This window comes from Podarcis bocagei, assembly GCF_964188305.1.
Source record: "Podarcis bocagei genome assembly, chromosome: 1".
Taxonomy (NCBI): domain Eukaryota; kingdom Metazoa; phylum Chordata; class Lepidosauria; order Squamata; family Lacertidae; genus Podarcis; species Podarcis bocagei.
Window position 1 is genome coordinate 57316340 of NC_138125.1, and position 19796 is coordinate 57336135.

The following is a 19796-nucleotide window of genomic DNA, read 5'->3' on the forward strand; positions in this document are numbered from 1 at the left end:
CCTCAGATATGCAGATGACACAACCTTGATGGCAGAAAGTGAAGAGGAATTAAAGAACCTTTTAATGAGGGTGAAAGAGGAGAGCGCAAAATATGGTCTGAAGCTCAACATCAAAAAAACGAAGATCATGGCCACTGGGCCCATCACCTCCTTGCAAATAGAAGGGGAAGAAATGGAGGCAGTGAGAGATTTTACTTTCTTGGGCTCCATGATCAGTGCAGATGGTGACAGCAGTCACGAAATTAAAAGACGCCTGCTCCTTGGGAGAAAGGCGATGGCAAACCTAGACAACATCTTAAAAAGCAGAGACATCACCTTGCCAACAAAGGTCCGTATAGTAAAAGCCATGGTTTTCCCAGTAGTGATGTATGGAAGTGAGAGCTGGACCATAAAGAAGGCTGATCGCCGAAGAATTGATGCTTTTGAATTATGGTGCTGGAGGAGACTCTTGAGAGTCCCATGGACTGCAAGAAGATCAAACCTCTCCATTCTGAAGGAAATCAGCCCTGAGCGCTCACTGGAAGGACAGATCGTGAAGCTGAGGCTCCAATACTTTGGCCACCTCATGAGAAGAGAAGACTCCCTGGAAAAGACCCTGATGTTGGGAAAGATGGAGGGCACAAGGAGAAGGGGACGACAGAGAATGAGATGGTTGGATGGTGTTCTTGAAGCTACCAGCATGAGTTTGATCAAACTGCGGGAGGCAGTGGAGGACAGAAGTGCCTGGCGTGCTCTGGTCCATGGGGTCACGAAGAGTCGGACACGACTAAACGACTAAACAACAACAACAACAACATGAGATGACCCTATTTTCATCTGAGGAATGTTGGATGGTATGGTGTATATGGCAGCTTTATGTTCTACCCAGAGCCCTTCTCACATTTACAGCAATGCTGGCAGGAAGGAAACCATGCAAAGTGCATGGCCACTGTTTAATTGAATTTCACCATTTTACTAGTATGTCCAGTCAGTGATGCCTGGTGCATTAGTACAACCAGGCCTCGGCCCTACCAAGTGAATTGGTGAGCAATTTTTTAAGCCTCACCCCCCATCCCAAATCTCAAAGCCACACTCTTGTCTGTCCCACCAAATTTTCCATAGTTCATTTCAATGTAGACAGATACCTGGATCTTTTTTGGTAAATCCTCATTTCACTGCAACATCTGCCAATCTCAATCCAAATGGACTTCGATGGCCAGCAGGTCTCTCCCATCTGTCTCCAGGTAGAAAAACCAATTTATAATTTATATCTCACCAGGTCAAATGGCCAGTTCAGATGAAACTCTTGGGTCAACCCCACCTGGAATTGGCAGAGTCAAGAGACAAAGACTTAAACTGACTGCTATTTGCCAGTAGTGTTTTAATCTATCAGAAGCAGAAATCGGAACTTGATTCAAACTCTAGAAATATATAAGATTTCTTACTAAAAGCTTTTTTTAAAAAAAGAAAAAAAGGTGTTGGCTTGGCCAGCTCTACTACACTGAAAAGCCAGAAATACTGGTGCCAAAACCATTCTTCCAAGGAAGGAAAGGTGAAGCCTCTGGATCTTAAATCCATCTGTGTCTATATTGCTTTTTTTAATGGTCTATAAAACAGGTGCTCCTGTGCTCCTCTCTGAAATCTGGCAGATATGATCCCTTCAAGGGGTACTATAGTGCTTGAAAGGGGGGTGCCAATTGGATGAAGGTCAAAGTACAGGCAACTCAAGATCATCTGCATCTTCCACTGAAATACATGGGAAAACAAATGACACAATGGACTAAGTGACTGAGATGATTTTTTCTTATATGCACACCACTAGGAAGAAAAAAAGCAAACCCCCTCCCTATCTTCTGTGACAGGAAGTTTAATGTGCAGAGAAGACCTGTTTACTGAATACTAATAATGCAACATTTTTTGAAGTAAAGTTCGAACAATTTACCGTGTCACTTTCCTCCTGCCCCCTCTTGACCTCAAACTGACTGCTGCTCCTAGAGGAATAGAAAACAATGCAAAATTAAGAAACATGTGGAAATGAATGCATGAAAATAGGCATGTCCGAAGGGAAAGTGGGATATTCTGGGATCAAATCAGAAACCGGGGTGGCTTCTGTAAATCTGGGACTGTCCCTGGAAAATAGAGACACTTGGAATGTGTGTGCTTTAAAGGCTCTCAGTGAAGAACCTTTTATTTGCATCACATATAGGAGGCCTAAGTTAATTTAAGGAAACACAGGTGGAGAACCTATGACACCCTAGAAGATGCTCAATTCCATTTCCCATCATACCGAGCCTGCAGGAGCAATGGTAAGAGATGATGGGAGTTGTAGTCTAACAATATCTGGAGGGCCACAGATACCCCACTCCTGACTTAAGGTAAGGCAGAGACATCATTTGAGATCAACAGCCGAGAAAAGTGAAAGACAGGTGTTGGGATATACAACAATAGACAGCTGTATTTTAAATAGTCACACACAAACATACACACATTTTTTATTTAGTTTTCTCCACAAAGATTGGTTTACTTTCATCTAGGATCAATGATTTTATCAAATTAATCATTCTGCCTGGTCTAAAATTACCTGCTGCTTGTAAAAGGACAAATAACAGAGAGCACTGTGCTAGATATTATCACGCACTTGGGGATAGCACAGCATGTTCTGGAAACTGCCTCTCTCCCACTCATCCACCCACTTCCCATATTTATCTACATATACAAGACTGATTGGGTATCATCTGGAGTGAAAGGTATTAACGTGAAAAACATAAATTTCCCAGTCTTGGGAAATGTGGAGACAGACCCCCTGCATACTGCACTGAAAACATGTTTAGAAATATAAATCAAAACTTTCTACAGTCAGTAGTAACCTTGCCGTTTACCTAGTTCCCATCTACTCTTTGATCACGGCGACTTTGAAGCAATCCAGAAATGCATGCAACAATTAACAGAGCTTTAATCACTGTTATAAACCTCCTGAGAGCATTCACTGTAATAAAATTGGCATATTAAGGATATGAAAAAATAATTGCAGGTGCAACTAAACATGATTAATGACCAGACAACAACTTCTTCATGAAAAGAATACTAAACAGTTTTGGATGCAGGTCAGAGCCAAGATTTTTATTATTTTGGCTCTGTTCACATTCCAGAAAATATAAGGAATTAAGGATGGGAAAACTCATCCTTTCTATGTTGATGGACTACAACTCCCACCAACCCTGGCCATTGACAATACAAGATGGAACTGATAGGAACTGGAATCCAACAACTTTTGGAGGGTCACTGGTTTCTCATCCCTGGATTAGGGCATAATGAAATACTGTTTCTAGAGAATCGGCGATGACAACTATTGGTGAAAGAACAGATTGGAGATCTCATGGGATGTGGACAAAGTGAAGTTATCACCTTAAATATAATCCAAACTGACCATAAAATAAGGACACAGTCCAAAATAGAGCTAACTGCACTCAGGACATTTCCCACCCCCTTCTTTAGATTGTGGCTCTATTCGGGCAGCACTTTATTCCATTTTCTGATCATTTTGTTTCCTTTCCTTACCTGATCATGTTCAAGTTTTATGTGATCTTTCACATGATGTAAAAATCTATCCTGGAAATCTAACAGGATCTAGTGGAAGCTTAGCACTTAAAGGTTTAGCACTGAAATACAATGGATTGGATTGTAGTATATCAATGGGATTACTTGGCCTGTATTCAGACAACACTTTATCCCATTTTTGTGATGTTTCCTTGCCTCACAATTTCTGTGTTTTATGTGATCTGTTACAAGTTGTAAAAGCCACTTCTGGAAATCTAGTGAAATGTGGCAAGTGTTTAGTGATAATTCCCATATTAATTGTTTCCAGAAAAATACCTTTTTACAACCTCATTGATGCCCTGTTGTGCTGTAATTTTCCTCTTGTTGTTGTTGTTGTTGTTAATAATAATATCAATATTAATATATTTGTATACCGCCCTATACCTGTAGATTTCAGGGCAGTTCACAACATTAAAAAATACAACATATATAATAGAAATAAGAGCAAAAACAACCCAGCTATGTTCATATGGCATTGCGGTTCTGAGACATTTAAGGCTTCATAGGTCAAAACCAGAAACTAATTGGTAGCCATTGCAGTCAGGCCATTATTGGTGTAATATGTTCAAACAGTCTTGCTCTGATGAGCAACCTGGCCATTGAATTCTGCACTAGCTGAAGTTTCTGAACTATTCAGAGGCAGCCCTACATATAATGTCCTGCAGTAATCTAACCTAGAGGTTACCAGAGCATAGACAACAGTAGTTAGGCTTTCCCTGTCCAAATAAGGGCACAGCTGGGCCACCGGCTGATGGAAGGGACTCCACACTATTGAGGCTACTTCAGCTGAAAGTGACAGAAAGGGATCCACAAGTACCCCCGAGCTGCATACCCGCTCCTTCAGAGGGAGTGTAACTCCATCAAGAGCAGGCACTTCCCATCCATCCAGTCTAGGGATGAATCATGGCATATGATGAAATCTGGAGCTGTGTTCTGACAGTTCTTTCCTGGGTGAATCATAGAGGAACAGAAGCATGTATGCACATAAAGGATGGTGACATGTTCAATAACGTGTTGTGTCACACCACACACACACTGTTACAAATGAAATTTAGCACAAAATGGTGGTATATTGTTCAGAAAGCTACAGTTCCATATTGCAACAAGGAATGCACTATAAAACGAATGTTAGGAACTAGAACAGAAATGCGGGCATTATGACCAGGATATTCTCCACATCTGATAACAGAATATTCTCCACATCTGAATGTGCCCTTAGTCTTGTCTATCCCTATTGGATTGTCCTCTACCTGTGTAATGGATAAAAGTATATGGTAAAAAAGAAATGTCCAAGAGAGTGAGTTTGTTTGTCCGGTTTAACCTTACCTTTCTACTCCTGATCCTGCTGTATTTCTGTTTGAGCAAATTTATTGAAGAGGATCCTTTCAAAGTTACACATTTTAAGACTCGCTGGCTTTTGTCTAGCTGAAGTTAAGCAATTTTAACCCTTGCTGATATTAGTGGCAGAGTTAAAATGCTTATATATTTCACATATGCATTAATGGGACCTTAGCTTTGAGTAGATTACATGTTGTTGTTGTTACCTCCCAATGGTATATTTTTACCTCATCAGTAGTTCTGATCAGTGTGATTAACTGAGTCGTTTCAGATGTGCAGAAAATCAATTTTATTAATGTAGTCCTATGGACTACCTCACAAGCCTGTCAGTGTTGTGTATAAGTTGATGAAATCCTTGCTGATAAAAGCTTGTGTTTCAATAAAATTGCTGGCATGCTAACAGGATAATCACAGTGCGGGAAACATGTGTACTCTGATGTTACGCTGGCATGCATATTCTGCTCTGCCAAACTACTTCCAAAATTTATGCATCTAGGCTTTTCTCTGAGAGACTAGTTTCATATATTCTTCCTCCTCACTATGGATATGTTAACCTAACAAGCACACTGTTGCCCCACTGTTTTGGTGTTCAACCTGGTGTGCCTCCCAAACCTAAAGGGCACTCCAAAGGACCCAAGGCCAAGGCAGCATAGGGTGAAAAAGAGTGCCTTTAATCCCATAATGACCACTTAGAATCATAGAATCATAGAATCATAGAGTTGGAAGAGACCACAAGGGTCATCGAGTCCAACCCCCTGCCAAGCAGGAAACACCATCAGAGCACTCCTGACATATGGTTGTCAAGCCTCTGCTTAAAGACCTCCAAAGTAGGAGACTCCACCACACTCCTTGGCAGCAAATTCCACTGTCGAACAGCTCTTACTGTCAGGAAGTTCTTCCTAATGTTTAGGTGGAATCTTCTTTCTTGTAGTTTGGATCCATTGCTCCGTGTCCGCTTCTCTGGAGCAGCAGAAATCAACTTTTCTCCCTCCTCTATGTGACATCCTTTTATATATTTGAACATGGCTATCATATCACCCCTTAACCTCCTCTTCTCCAGGCTAAACATGCCCAGCTCCCTTAGCCGTTCCTCATAAGGCATCGTTTCCAGGCCTTTGACCATTTTGGTTGCCCTCCTCTGGACACGTTCCAGTTTGTCAGTGTCCTTCTTGTACTGTGGTGCCCAGAACTGGACACAGTATTCCAGGTGAGGTCTGACCAGAGCAGAATACAGTGGCACTATTACTTCCCTTGATCTAGATGCTATACTCCTATTGATGCAGCCCAGAATTGCAATGGCTTTTTTAGCTGCCGCGTCACACTGTTGGCTCATGTCAAGTTTGTGGTCAACCAAGACTCCTAGATCCTTTTCCAATATTAGATTGAGCGGTGATTGCAGCCCGTTGCACAGGACCCCCTCCCTCAACAGAAGAAAGGCTTCTCCATTTTGTGACCAGCCTCTGGGATTTTCCACAGCCAACTACAAAGAAGGGTGAGATAGCCCACCAAGCTAGGGATTCACCAATCAGGAGGCTACTAGGTCTCCATATTTAGGCCAGTGGTGCATGTACTCAGGACGGCCATCAACCAAAGAACAACCCTCCCGCCCTGAAATGCAACCATCCTTCAAAATTTGCACTTCTCTGAAACAGGTGATGAAGTTCTTCAACCAAACTGTGTGTCTAAAAATGCATCTATTAGGGAAAAGTGTACATAAGCTCACATATCAATGAAAAGAATATGCTAACATGCATTGCAGTAGGAAAATTTGCTTTCAATTCTCTCTCTCTCTCTCTCTCTCTCTCTCTCTCTCTCTCTCTCTCTTTCTATTGGAGTAACAAAAATGTTTTGGAATTTTCATAAGATCTACTTTATTAAAAAAAATGTGGAGAGCTCAATGCTATTTTCCTAGAAAAGACGTGCTGGAACTCCCAAAGAACACCTCCCTTGCTCTCCTATATATATTTCTTTTTATTTATTTATTTTATTTCAATGCAAAATTATAACAAAAATTACACTCCCTTGTTCTCTTATAATGGCAATGGCAGCCACGTAAGAGATGCCAGAACTGAGTTTTGCCAAGTTCCAGCTGCAAAAAAAGCCATGGAGAACTTAACATATGATTGTGGGAGGAGGGCAGGAAGATGAGAAACTGAGAGAAACTGATGTTGATAGAACCATCCATCCCTACCAGAGAGTGGACATGGTGTTCTCCACAACCCAGCCCCTCATTTAGCCAAATGTTCTGCTGCTAATGGAAAAATCTATCACAGTCCTCTTTGTTTCAGCCAGGGATCCAAGAACACAAAAACTTTCCAGTGGTGTTTTAGAGCTGGATGACTGAAGCATAGTACAATGTGATGAATCTGAGATGATGTGAGGAAGGTTTCATCAGAGCCATTATGCAGTACATTGTACTTTAATTTCCTTTTCTGATCAAGAGATTTGCTATGCACCTTCTGTTAGAAATTACTTTGCAGATAACCTCATCTGCTGAATTCAAGATTATGGCTGATATTTTAACCTTGTCATTTTGAAGCTGGGCTGTTGGCTGGTAACTTTTCAAAAGGAAGTTTTGTTTTATAGGGTGGGGTGAGGAGGGAGAGAGATTTCTAGCCTTGCTGCCCCTTATCATCACTTAAGACAACTTAGTACAGGAGGGGGGAAGGTTCTGAATTAGATTTGAAACTATTGTATATTTTACTTTAAAAAAAATTAATTTAGAATACATTTTTTCTCATACAATTATACTCATAATGCAGTATAATTTTATTTTATGTACATTCTGCTGTGCAGTGGTCAGTTTTATGAGCCATCTGTGCTTCATACTAATAGAATTTTGCATAGTGTGTTCGGTTATCTAGCTGAGACCTTACCAACATTTTCCTGGTGATTTCAAACCATGATTCTCCCTTATATCACCCTGTGTTGACTTCTTGGCTTCCCTGCTTCACTGTCCCTATGTCTTCAGAGTTGCATTGGACCTTTCTTTGCTTCATGCATTTGGTGTGACTTGATGGTATAATGGTATAATAAATAGCACGTTGGATGAAGGATGTACAGTAAGTTCCCATTCCGCCACCATGCAAATGGCTTCTTTTCTGTGAGTCAAGGTCTCCACAACACTCAGATGTGGAAATTGTATTTGCACATTTTACAACCCTTAAAAAGGGAAGAGAAACCACACAAACAGGGGCCCCTTGTCAGGGGTGGGAAACCTCAGCGCTGTGCCCTGAATCTGACCCTCTGGACCTGACTTTTCTCAGGATATTCCTCCCCAGGCCACATCTCCTTTCTAGCTCAAGTCTGAACTTTCCTTGAGTGCATTTGCTGGGCAGGAATGTGCTCTTTAACTGGAATAATTTGTCTTGCTCACCTGGATGGAGAATAGAAGATGACTTTTGAATGTCTGGAATGTAGGCTACTGTATAACGCAAGGGTCACATCCATTGCCCTGCCTACCTAAGCATCCAGCCCAACCCCCCCCCCCACTTAGCATGTGATTCCTGAGGAATATCAGGCTGAAAATGGTTTCCCCTTCCACTGCTCTAGCCTAAAGATGTTAAGGTGTCTTCCTCAGATGCAGGGTTGCTAACATGAATAAAATATGGGGGGGGGCAGGTAAGCCCCGTCCTGCATAATTGATCACAAGACGCAGCACACACACCATTTGAGCGGCAATGCCCATCAACTTTGGGGTGGCCTGGCTCCCTCAAATATTTTATTGGGGGGGGGTGAAGGGAACTTGCCCCTAGTTAGCTGAAATGTACAGATGAATGTGTGTTGCGGAATGCACATGTAGACAAGGACAAATGGTGGCACTGCTCCCTGTTGTTAGGTGGTTGCTCATCCATCAGGAACCCTGTCCTCACATCCTGTAATGGCTAACTTTGCTCAAGAGCCTTTGGTGAGGGACCTCGTTTAAAGAACAAGGCCTTGTTATATTTTGATATGGGATGCCATCCTATCAACTTGTAACTGAGAAGATCACTGGATATTCTTTATTTTGTAAGATCATTTGCCTCAATGGACATCACACACAATACTATTTCATATCAATACATCATCCTAAGATTTCACAGGATACCATTTTCATTCCAGCTGAGCACAGTAGCCAATGTGCTTCCCTTAGCTAAAGCATCACTATAAAACAAGAAGCACATTTCACCCAAACTATTCCATCACTCTCTAGAGTCTAGACTTTCTGTTGCAAATCTTTGATTACAAACCAGATGTTTTTCGTGACTTTCCATCAGAACCATTACCATCATTAAAATTATTTATTCAATCCTGGCTTTTATACTATCATTTGAGGTGCCAGATTGTTCTAATCAGGTACATCAACCATTCATTAGTGAAATGGGGAAGAAAAGGTAACAGATTATAAGTCTAGCAGCCACCTGGAGAGAATATATCCATTTACAACCCATAACACTTACAGAGATAGATTGTAGGCATAATAATCAGAGGGAGGGAGAAACAAACAATTACTCTAATGGAAAGGAAGAAAATGTTATTAACATGTTATGCAAGAGAGAGAGAGATGTGGCAACAATGACATATTGAATAACTATTTTTGTCCTTTTATACCGGGAAAGAAGAAGAAGAGGAGGAGGAGGAGTTTGGACTTGATATACTGCCTTTCACTCCCCTTAAGGAGTCTCAAAGCAGCTAACAATCTCCTTTCCCTTCCTCCCCCACAACAAACACTCTGTGAGGTGAGTGAGGCTGAGAGACTTCAGAGGGAAGCGTGACTAGCCCAAGGTCACCCAGCAGCTGCATGTGGAGGAGTGGGGACGCAAACCTGGTTCACCAGATTACGAGTCCACCACTCTTAACCGCCAGTGGCGTAGCGCGGGTTGTCAGCACCCGGGGCAAGGCAAGTAATTTGCGCTCCCTAACCCGTGGATTTGCGCCCCCTAACCCGTGGATTTGCGCCCCCTAACCCTAACCCCCAGATGGTGCGGCCGGCCCCCCCTGCACCCCCCACGCTACGCCACTGTTAACCGCTACACCATGCTGGCAAAGAGAAAGAGTGCACATAATAAATAAGGAACAGTGGGCCATTGCACTTGTTCAGTTTCATGAAGTAGTAGCACTGCTTGATTTTCACTTTCCTTCCAAAGCGTTTTGCTTTCTTGACTTTGCATGTATGACTTTGCTCATGAAGGAATGACTACATAATGCAGAAAGACTAAGGATGGGCTGCAAAAAAAAAGCCCCACAAAAAAACCCTGAATTCCCAAGATTACTGGCAAGTTTGGGGATACATTGTACAGTTTATCTTGCCCACTGGAATGCCCATGCTTGACTAGAAATATATCAACTACTTTTTACTTCCCTGTGGCTAATAGGATTTCTTTCAATATATAGCACTCAGGGAGTGTAAAACCCAAAGAAACGAAAGGAAAAATATTAAATTAAAAGTGGGAGAAGGATTTACTGAAATGATAGGAAGCACTAACGTTATTACCCAAATAGTATTTGGTACTAAGTAGTAAATGCAGAGCTGATGCTGACAAAGAGTTCGTGTAAGGACTCTGAATATGAAAGTGGAGAGTAATATAATAGTAAACATAAATTACACATTTCAGTGAGTTACTGGAGCACATCAATATTCAAGCAATAGATTTAGCTGTTGTGTTTGTATTGGAGGAAAAATATGGCCTTGACTATATTATGCGGTGGCCCTGTGTACTTTCTTCCACTTGAAGAGCACATCTTTGAAAAAGTTATATAAAACCAGGCAATGTGGCATTTTTGAGCCAAAGTTATGTGTTCTTAGGAATTAAAATGACTAGGATCACAATTAAAATAAATGATGCTCATAAAACACAGCAAAAAATAAAGATGCTCTTATGACATTCTGGAATAAATAGAATTATTTCTCTAGCAATGAGGGGAAAATAACCTTGAGATGCTAACATTATATTTACATTTACATTTATATTTATATTTTTGAAACACACATTTACCACTCTATTTTGTGGCAGTTGTTATTAGGGCCAGGCATTATTTCTATTTAGTTCTTTAAATCTTCTGCCTCAAATGGAAATGTAATCAGCCCAAGATCACGATAGTATGACATCCCTGTCAGCCCATGACAGTTGCAGTTTTCTGCCAGCCAATGATAATTTCAAACTGCAACGGTCATATTATACTGTACTGCAGGTAGTTACTTGATCACCATTACTGTTCATTACAATTGTGTACAAGTTTCATTACAGAAATGTTCTTTGAAGTATACAAGGTCTCATTTTCCTTTCAAAAAAATGAATCTTGAGGCATCCATATCCTAATTAATTGTTTTGGGAATTGGCTATGAGCAAAACAGTGTTCCCCTTAGGAACTAAAAACTATTATCATGAGATTTGTTCAGAGAGAGACAATGAATATTTTTCTTGCATGTAGTTATGTGGCCCTCATGCTTGCAGGAGCATCCTGACAGAATTTCTATAGGGATGGCAGGTGCATGGACTCCAGCACTGTAGAAATTGTGATTTGACCAGTAGCAGCCATATACACCTGCTACTAGAGATGGACTGGGGTAAGCTGGCAGTCTGAAGAATTCATATTGAAAAACAGACTGTTCATGGTAGAATGTATTGACAATTACAACATGATTGAAAAGGGTGTTTTGTTCGGGGGTTGAGTGGTTACAGACAATTAGGTACCTAATTCTAATTGACAAATCAATTGAAACCAGATGTTTTGTGACCATTTGTGCTTTTTCAATCAAACAGAGGGTATTATTCCTGGAGGATGAGAAGCGGGTATAGTTACTATTTTGTCATCCACAGAATTTCATGCTCTCTCACACTATGTGTTTATCTTCTCACATACCCTGAAAGGCTTAAATAAGTATTGATTGACCAAATACAAAGAAGCACAGAGCTCTGGTAAGTCTAATGCAAGAGGGAATGTCAGCTGGTGGAGTTTGCCATTCATGGATTATAAAAGCTGGATCTTCCAAAATATTTTTTGAGATCACCTCACCTCAAAAAGGAAATTTCAGAGTTGGAAATGGTTCAGAAAAGGGCAACCAAAAAGATTAAAGGCAAGAAAGCAATTCCCCTATGAGGAAGGTTTGCAGGATTTGAGAATTCTTAATTTAGAGAAGCTGAATAAGACCTGAAATGATGGCATTCTATAAAATTATGCAGGGCAGGGCAAAAGGGGATAGAGAAAAGTTTTTGTTCCACTCTGAATACTCTAGAACTTGTGCACACCCAATGATGCTGAATGTTGGAAGATTCAGCACAGACAAAAGAAAGTTCTTCACACGTGCAGAGTTCAACTATGACATTCATTCCCACAAGAGGCACTGCACCCACACTATGCAGTGAGCCTCTATGGGCAGCTAAATGTCACTGCTGCAGAAGTCACATGGAGGTGGAGTTAAACATGAGGTTTTCTGTGGCTGGCGGGGAGGGGGTCAGTGCATGCAGGGCAGGACAACAGTGAGGCCAGGGATTTGTGGACAGACAAAGCAGAACCAATCGGGCTTTCCAGGTTGTATACTCATGTCACAGGAGTAAAAATTTGGAGACCGGTTTTATGGATTTTAAAAAGCTTGCTGTCCCCAAGCCAACAGCTTACTCAGTTGTTTGAATAATTGATCCAGTTGTCTTGCCCTTTCTGGGTTTGTGATCCTCTCTCCTGATGGACATGTAACATTGGTTGCGTTTGAATTCTATTTACTGAATGGTCCCATCTAAAGAACCCTTTGAACCCTAAGCATATGAAGGAAACAGTTTGATTTATCTCAAGAGCAGCAGACTTGTCCACACTCTATACAAAACACTAAGAAAAAATAACTCCTTCCTTTGACCATGCACTGACAAATACAAATGCCATTTTTGAAATTTGACAATGGAGCATATTATTGCTTGCTCCCTTTACTATTTCCAGCCTCTGCCACATCCATGCTAGCTATAAAAAAGGAGTACTGTGTCAGTCTTAGGTAATTAGGACCTGATTAATCAAATTTGCAGCACCTCATTTTGATGATAATGTTCTGTTGAAACGGATTCTACCTTTGACTAATGGATGATAGAGTTTATAACAGGGGACATTTTAATCGCAGAACTCTGGTGATAGATGGCTAGCCTTGTTAATTGAATTATTTGAAAGCATATTGTCTTTGGGACTAGCACATTTCAGATTCAGGGGTAGAAGGCATGCAGTATTGCAATGCAAAAATCATTTGTTTTTTTGCTGGGAGCCATCATAGGTCGGTAATGGAAAAACTTCTGCTAGTTATTTATTACTGTGGAACGTCCAAACTGGGTTTTGCCTACATCAGAGTGATGCACCAATGCAATTTTTTGTGTGCTTAGTCCCCTGCCTTCAAAAGACCTATCTACTGATGCAGCTGGCAGTTGCTGTGGAAAACTCCTCATTTTGAGCTGCAATCTGCTATAGTAGCAGAAACCTCTGGTGTTTCAAATCTTCCCTCCTTGCAGATCTTTCAAACGCTTCTCTCTTCCACACATATACAGATCATGTGCGTATTCAAAGAAACATTATATAGTAAGGAAGAATAATATAGAAAATATTTTCCAAAAGTTTTGTTTCTGACAATATGCAGCATCCTGTTTTATGATCATTTTTTGCTTACGGTATATTCTGATGATGAAATTGGAGTGTTTTCTCAAATGAAAGGCTGTACATTTTGGAAATACGGTTTTTCCATGACTGTGTTGTTGGACTCCAAATCCCAAGAGCTCTCCCCATTCTATTTCCCACAGGTATTTAAAACTTTTTTAAAACAAACAAACATTTTCCATCTGCTACATGTGGACAGGAGCCCCCTATAGCTAACTGGGCCACCATGTCCAATAATGTCATGTTTCAAACAATGCAGTGAGCCACTATCCCCTCCCTCAAATAAATCTGGAATAATGTTATGTTATGATATAACATCATGATAGAACATCATTCCAAATGTAGCATTATAGGAGAACATGATGAAGCAGACTCCTAATGCTCCCATCTGCATGTGGCAGCACTTAGTCTGTGAGTATTTTTTTTAAAACCTTCAAACCCACGAACCTGAATGTTACAAACGGCACCATCCTGCTTTCTGTGGACAGAGTGCACAAATGGAATGCCATTCTTCATCCAGCACTAAAAAGAATCTGATTATTTTGATCAAATATGGGAACCCATGGTTCTTCAGACATTGCTGGACTATAACTCCCATCTTTAAAAGGATTAATTTTTCTCCTTACAAATTTGCCTTCACAACACACACACAATTACCGAAAAAGCTCTGAATAGCAATAGCAACATAGACAACAATGTTCTACTGTTGACGGTACTCAGTTGTCTGTTACTGATGACCAAAGTCCTTCCCACGATTCTTTGCACCGTAATGAAAGGTCTTGTCCTGTCTCATTGTACTGCCTATCCATTAGGAGCGGAGAATGTCTTCTATCTGCAAGCATTTGTGTCATTTCTGGTTATCTACATAATGAGGTAGTTATGGGAAACAGTGGCTTGCTAGAAGAGTTACTAAGCACTCATCCTTTTTAACCTTGAAACAACAGTTCATAAAGACATACAGGGAAAGGAAATCTTTAGCAATAGCTTTTTCCTTGTAGTATCAAAGGCAGGATTTCTTCCCCTCTTCTGCTCCAGGAACGGAGCACTGCATTAAACAGAGGCTAGAAAAGTGCAGTGGGTTTAGATGAGTGAGATACAAGAGCCTTGTTGAGTCATTATACTCATGTATAAAATCAATGTGTGAGCGGAAAGTGATGCCATGCTGAGCAGCCCATCTCTAACATCATGCATGCTGACTAGTCCCCTTCTCTGTCATCCATGTGTACAACACAAATGACTTCCAGGAGGAATCATTCATGGGTATAGCTATAGTGGATGCCAAGGAAGGGTCTACTCAGTGCAGGCGGAGGTCACTGACATATTGTTTTTATTTGCAGATATAACCATAGAGCTATGGTCAAATCATGAAGGCTACCAGATTGCTTTGAGTTCATTTCTCAGTTTCACATTCCAAATGTTATTCAGAGAATAGACAAGGTGAAAATTGCAAAGCACTTAGTAGGAACAAGTGCACGTCTACAAATTATGAACATTTTAGGAGTCCACTAAACCAGTCTAGCAGCTCATAGTTCCCTTTTAATACAAAGGACGAGTATGGGAAGTGTCTACCATATCTGCAAGGTACTCAGACAGTGCTTTGGATGGGACAGATATCACTGGCAGGCAGGCATTAGAAAGGCAGAGGCAAAGGAGTCTGGTAGGCAGAAGACAACTCTTAGGCCTTCAATGTCACATGACTCATTGGGTGAGGAGGATTCTGGGCTGCTACCTTGCTGGCACAGGGGGCTCCCAGTTCAAGTCCTGTATCAGCTTCAAATGCCTTGCTAATATGTCACCTTCCCACTTTTCCGAAAACCCAGTCCTAGTATAAGATGCAGCTGGATATGAATGACCATATAATAATGCACACATGGCCAAATGAGATCTAGAATTCAACAGAATGTGTTACGTTTCTACATGATAACTACTGACAGGTGAAATCACCACAAAAATGAAGCATTTGGTTTTAATTTCTCAGATTTGTTTCTGACCAGTAAAATAAAATGCACATCCTTCCCACATTTATCGTAATTGACAGTCCAATTTGGCAGTCACTGATACTGTTGATCAAGTTTATTAAAGAGTAAACCACTGCACACTGTATCCTTCATCTGTCTATCATGCAATAAGCCTGTACTAATTCCCTATGTAAAATTGGAAATGGAACTGAAAGGGTGTTCTTGGGGGAGAATGTACCTATTCATTTGCAAAATGGATCTCAGTAAAGTCCTACTGGTGTTGTGTAGGACAGATTATTTTTCATCCGTAGAAGACAGGTGTGAAGAAACCTCCCACTAAAGTGCATCACAAATTAATATTTTCTTTAGCTATGACCTATTTTCTTGGGATGCGGGTGGCACTGTGGTCTAAACCACAGAGCCTAGGGCTTGCAGATCAGAAGGTCGGCGGTTCAAATCCCCGCAACGTGGTGAGCTCCTGTTGCTCAGTCCCTGCTCCTGCCAACCTAGCAGTTCGAAAGCACGTCAAAGTGCAAGTAGATAAATAGGTACTGCTCTGGCGGCGAGGTAAATGGTGTTTCCGTGTGCTGCTCTGGTTCGCCAGAAGCGGCTTAGTCATTCTGACCACATGACCTAGAAGCTATCTGTGGACAAACGCTGGCTCCCTCTTCCAGTAAAGCGAGATGAGCGCCGCAACCCCAGAGTCGTCCGCAGCTGGACTTAATGGTCAGGGGTCCTATTATTTTTCTTATCTCTTTCCTAGCATAGTGCATCTACCCCACTAGACAAGACACTTCTGCCCAGATTTCTTCTTTGTGCAAACCAGTTGTGTGCTTTTTTCCTTTTTGCAGAAGCAGATGAAATTTGGAAGCACATGAGCCTTTCTCTGTTGGATTAAGCCTGCCAATGTGCAGACAAATCAATCCAGACATTTAAACCAGATTAGAGCAATCCAGTTTTTAGGCCACTAAATATTCATAATTCATGTTAGTTTCATTTTTACAGTGGGGAGCAGGCATTTCTTTCCTGTTCTTTCTAACCTTAGAATAATCAAGAAGTGACTGAGTGGTGTGCATTACTATTCATATGTAAATTTAAAACTTTAGCAGCTTCCTGCCAGCTAGTTTAGCTTTCTAGTGCTTGTTTGATAGAGGTGATGTCCTTCAATTGGCATTACAAGACAAGGCTGACCTGAATGTCACCTGCAGAGTGCAGAAGAGCTCCAGGAGATCCCCCCTCCCCCCAAAATTTAAACAATGAATGATTTTCGAAAAAGTGATTTAAATAAAGCTCTTAACTTTTTTTAAAAATCTGCTTAGAAAACAAATCATTCAGAGATCTTCAGTGCTCCATAGGCAGTATTCTGATTCTGGCAATCACTTTTTGCACAGTTTGTGGACCTAGATAAACATAGAGCTGTAGAAATGCATAGATGTATAGGGGACAGAATAGCAGGGAGTATGAAAAATAGAGCAACACTATGTGGTGGCCCTCATCTGACTTGGGGCAATTTGTTGACCTTGTCTTCTAAATGTTTGCATAGCAAATCAAACTAGGTTCTCCAATCTTCTAGTAAATATCTTGCTTGGTTTTAGATCTCCATGAGTCAGAATACTGAAACACACTATGGAGTTACCACATTGATAACATCTTTTTGGATTAAGTTAATGGAAATTCAAGTGCATATGATCCTGTCCCAAATTTTAGTAGATTCCAGCAGAGAACATGAATGGAACACTTTGATACCCTATGTTTTAATGTATATTATATTTCATGGCTATCTTAAATTTGGTTCTGCATGCCCAATATTTATTAGCTTTATCTTCTTTTTTTCAATTTCTCTTTTCCAGGAATAAAATATTCCAGCCATCAGAAGTATTTGATTCATAGGGGAAACTATACAAATAAACAGTTGAAACTGGATTAGGCATGATTGGGCCCAATAGCAGCCAGCTGGGTTGAGGCCATTAAAAGCAAATCCTGGCACATTTATGGCAGGGGACATCCTGTTGGGTTTGAAATTAGTAAATTGATGTGAAATTATAAGTAATTAGCTCCAGCATTTTAGCAGACCCTATGAAAATTATTAAAAAGCATCTAACAGCTGTTGGCTAATCGAGAGAAATAGTCTAGCTACTGTGGAACATTTTAAATGCTTCTAATAAAAATGTTAACATTTCATGGAAGATGGATGCCTGAGCATGTACACAGTAGCTATAGGAAGCTTTTGTTGTGTGTGGCAGAAGCCAACCTTTTTTCTGCTGACATCCACAGCACTTTTATCAAGGTATGAATATTGGCGTCTCATATTTTACCCCAAAAAGGACTGGTTATAAACAATAGAGAAATAAGAATAGTGTGATAGACAGTATTTGGGAGACCTGAAATGCAAAAGTCACCTTAATTTGGCCACCAAATTAAGTCTTGGCACTCCTACAGTTCACTCTGCTCAATGAATAATTTGCTGCACTGCCCCACCAAAAGTAGGACCGACCTTAGCCTATTTTGTAACACAGCAGCACAAATAATGCCAATAACCCCCTAGGTGATTCAGACCCGAATAGCTGAAAAAACAGCTGCAATGTGCCAAGTTAGTTACCTTGCAAAACAAAGTCTTAATCAACCTAACAGTGCTCAGTCTCCGTCTGCACTATACAATTTGAAAGGGAGAAGAAGTTTGCTAGCAAAATTCCAACAGCTAGAGGATGGCAGGGGTGGCCTTAGGAAACCACACTTTGTTCCCTTTGGTCCCACCCTTGTGTGGACTGTGTACATGCAATGTGACCCACCTCCATCTAGGGCGGGCTGCTCAAACACTGATTTCACACTTGTGGGGAAGCAAAGCGTGCCTATAGCATTTTCTGCAGCTCCTTCAGTTGTTGTCTTCTCCCTTGCTCCCCACCACATCAGCTACATTGCCAAAGTATATAGGAGCATGGGGAAATATTGCAGAAATGGTTTTGATGTGCATGATTGTGTGCATGATTGCATCAATATTCTTTTTGGAGCTTTCCAATGTATATGGACCCCCTGTTCCAATTCAGAGCCCAATCCAGAACTTTGGATTGGCCCCTAGGTACCCGGGCTGATCTGGGGCCAAGCCAACCCACATCTGAAACCCAAATAGATTCAGGGAGAAGAGGGTTGGGGAAGAAGATGTATCTTCTTCCATCTGCTATCACATAGCTGGTGAATATATATCAGCTGTCAAAGGACAGTAAAGAGCTGAGTCTTCAGCATATGAAAACTGTATAATGAACCTCAGGAAATTCCACAACCTAGGTGCTTTCACAGTGAGTGCCCCCTACTGGACTACTACTACCCTTGAACTGAGGGTGGTAGAACTTCCAAGAGGGCCCACTCTGCTGTTCTTAACAACCCAGAGGGTCTGTAGGGAAGGAGATGGCTTTTCAGATATTTGGGGCTAAGTCATAGAGAGCTTTAAACACTAATGTGGACACCTTGGGCCCTGGACAAAATTGCAACCTGTTTAGGTATGAATGCTCACACCCGTGACATGTTCACGACACTAATTTGCAATAAAGGTGGATTGTTCCTGTAAGTAAGTATTGTACATTTTACACAAAGTATGCAACGTTGGGGTTGTATAGCGTGTGAGGGAAGACATAGGACCTCTGGTGGGGGACACATCATACTCTTTCTGGGGTAGTTTGTCCACCTTTGGTCCCCACCTTGCACTCAGCTCTCACCTACGTCTTTTAGAAGCTGACACCCTGGGAACAGCTTCGATTGGCCAGCTAAACCAGATGAGGATAGCTAATGTGTCTCAAACCCTTGGTGAGCTAGGGACTTTCCTTGCATGTGAAAACAGGCTCTGGTGGATTGAGTGGATGAGACCAATAGTGGGTCCAACAGTCAAGAAGGTAGTTTCTGCATATTCTGTATAGAGAAGTGAAGGACAGATGGGGCTCATCAACATGTGAAGGTAGCCTATCTAGGACAATGAAAACTCTGATCCTAAACTTCTGCACAAATCTTGAGAGCAGTCGCTAAGATGGTTGGATAGCACCTTGTACACCTCATTCCAGTAACTCCTTCAGCCAAGCTGGTGCCAAACAGATTGCTCTGTTTTCCTTTAGACCATATTAGCGAGACCAAGAGGGAGGTCTTGTCATCTGCACAGCCCAGGACCTCCATAAACATTGCCCAGTCTTGCGCCTGGGGATTTCACTTTGGTGCTGCTAGTGCAGTGGCTTGACTTAACCCTCGGAGGCATACTCCATTGTCTCTTGAATTTCAACAGTGCAATATTAGCTGCATAGGTTTCTTTTTTATCTTTGCCTTCTTTAGGTATAT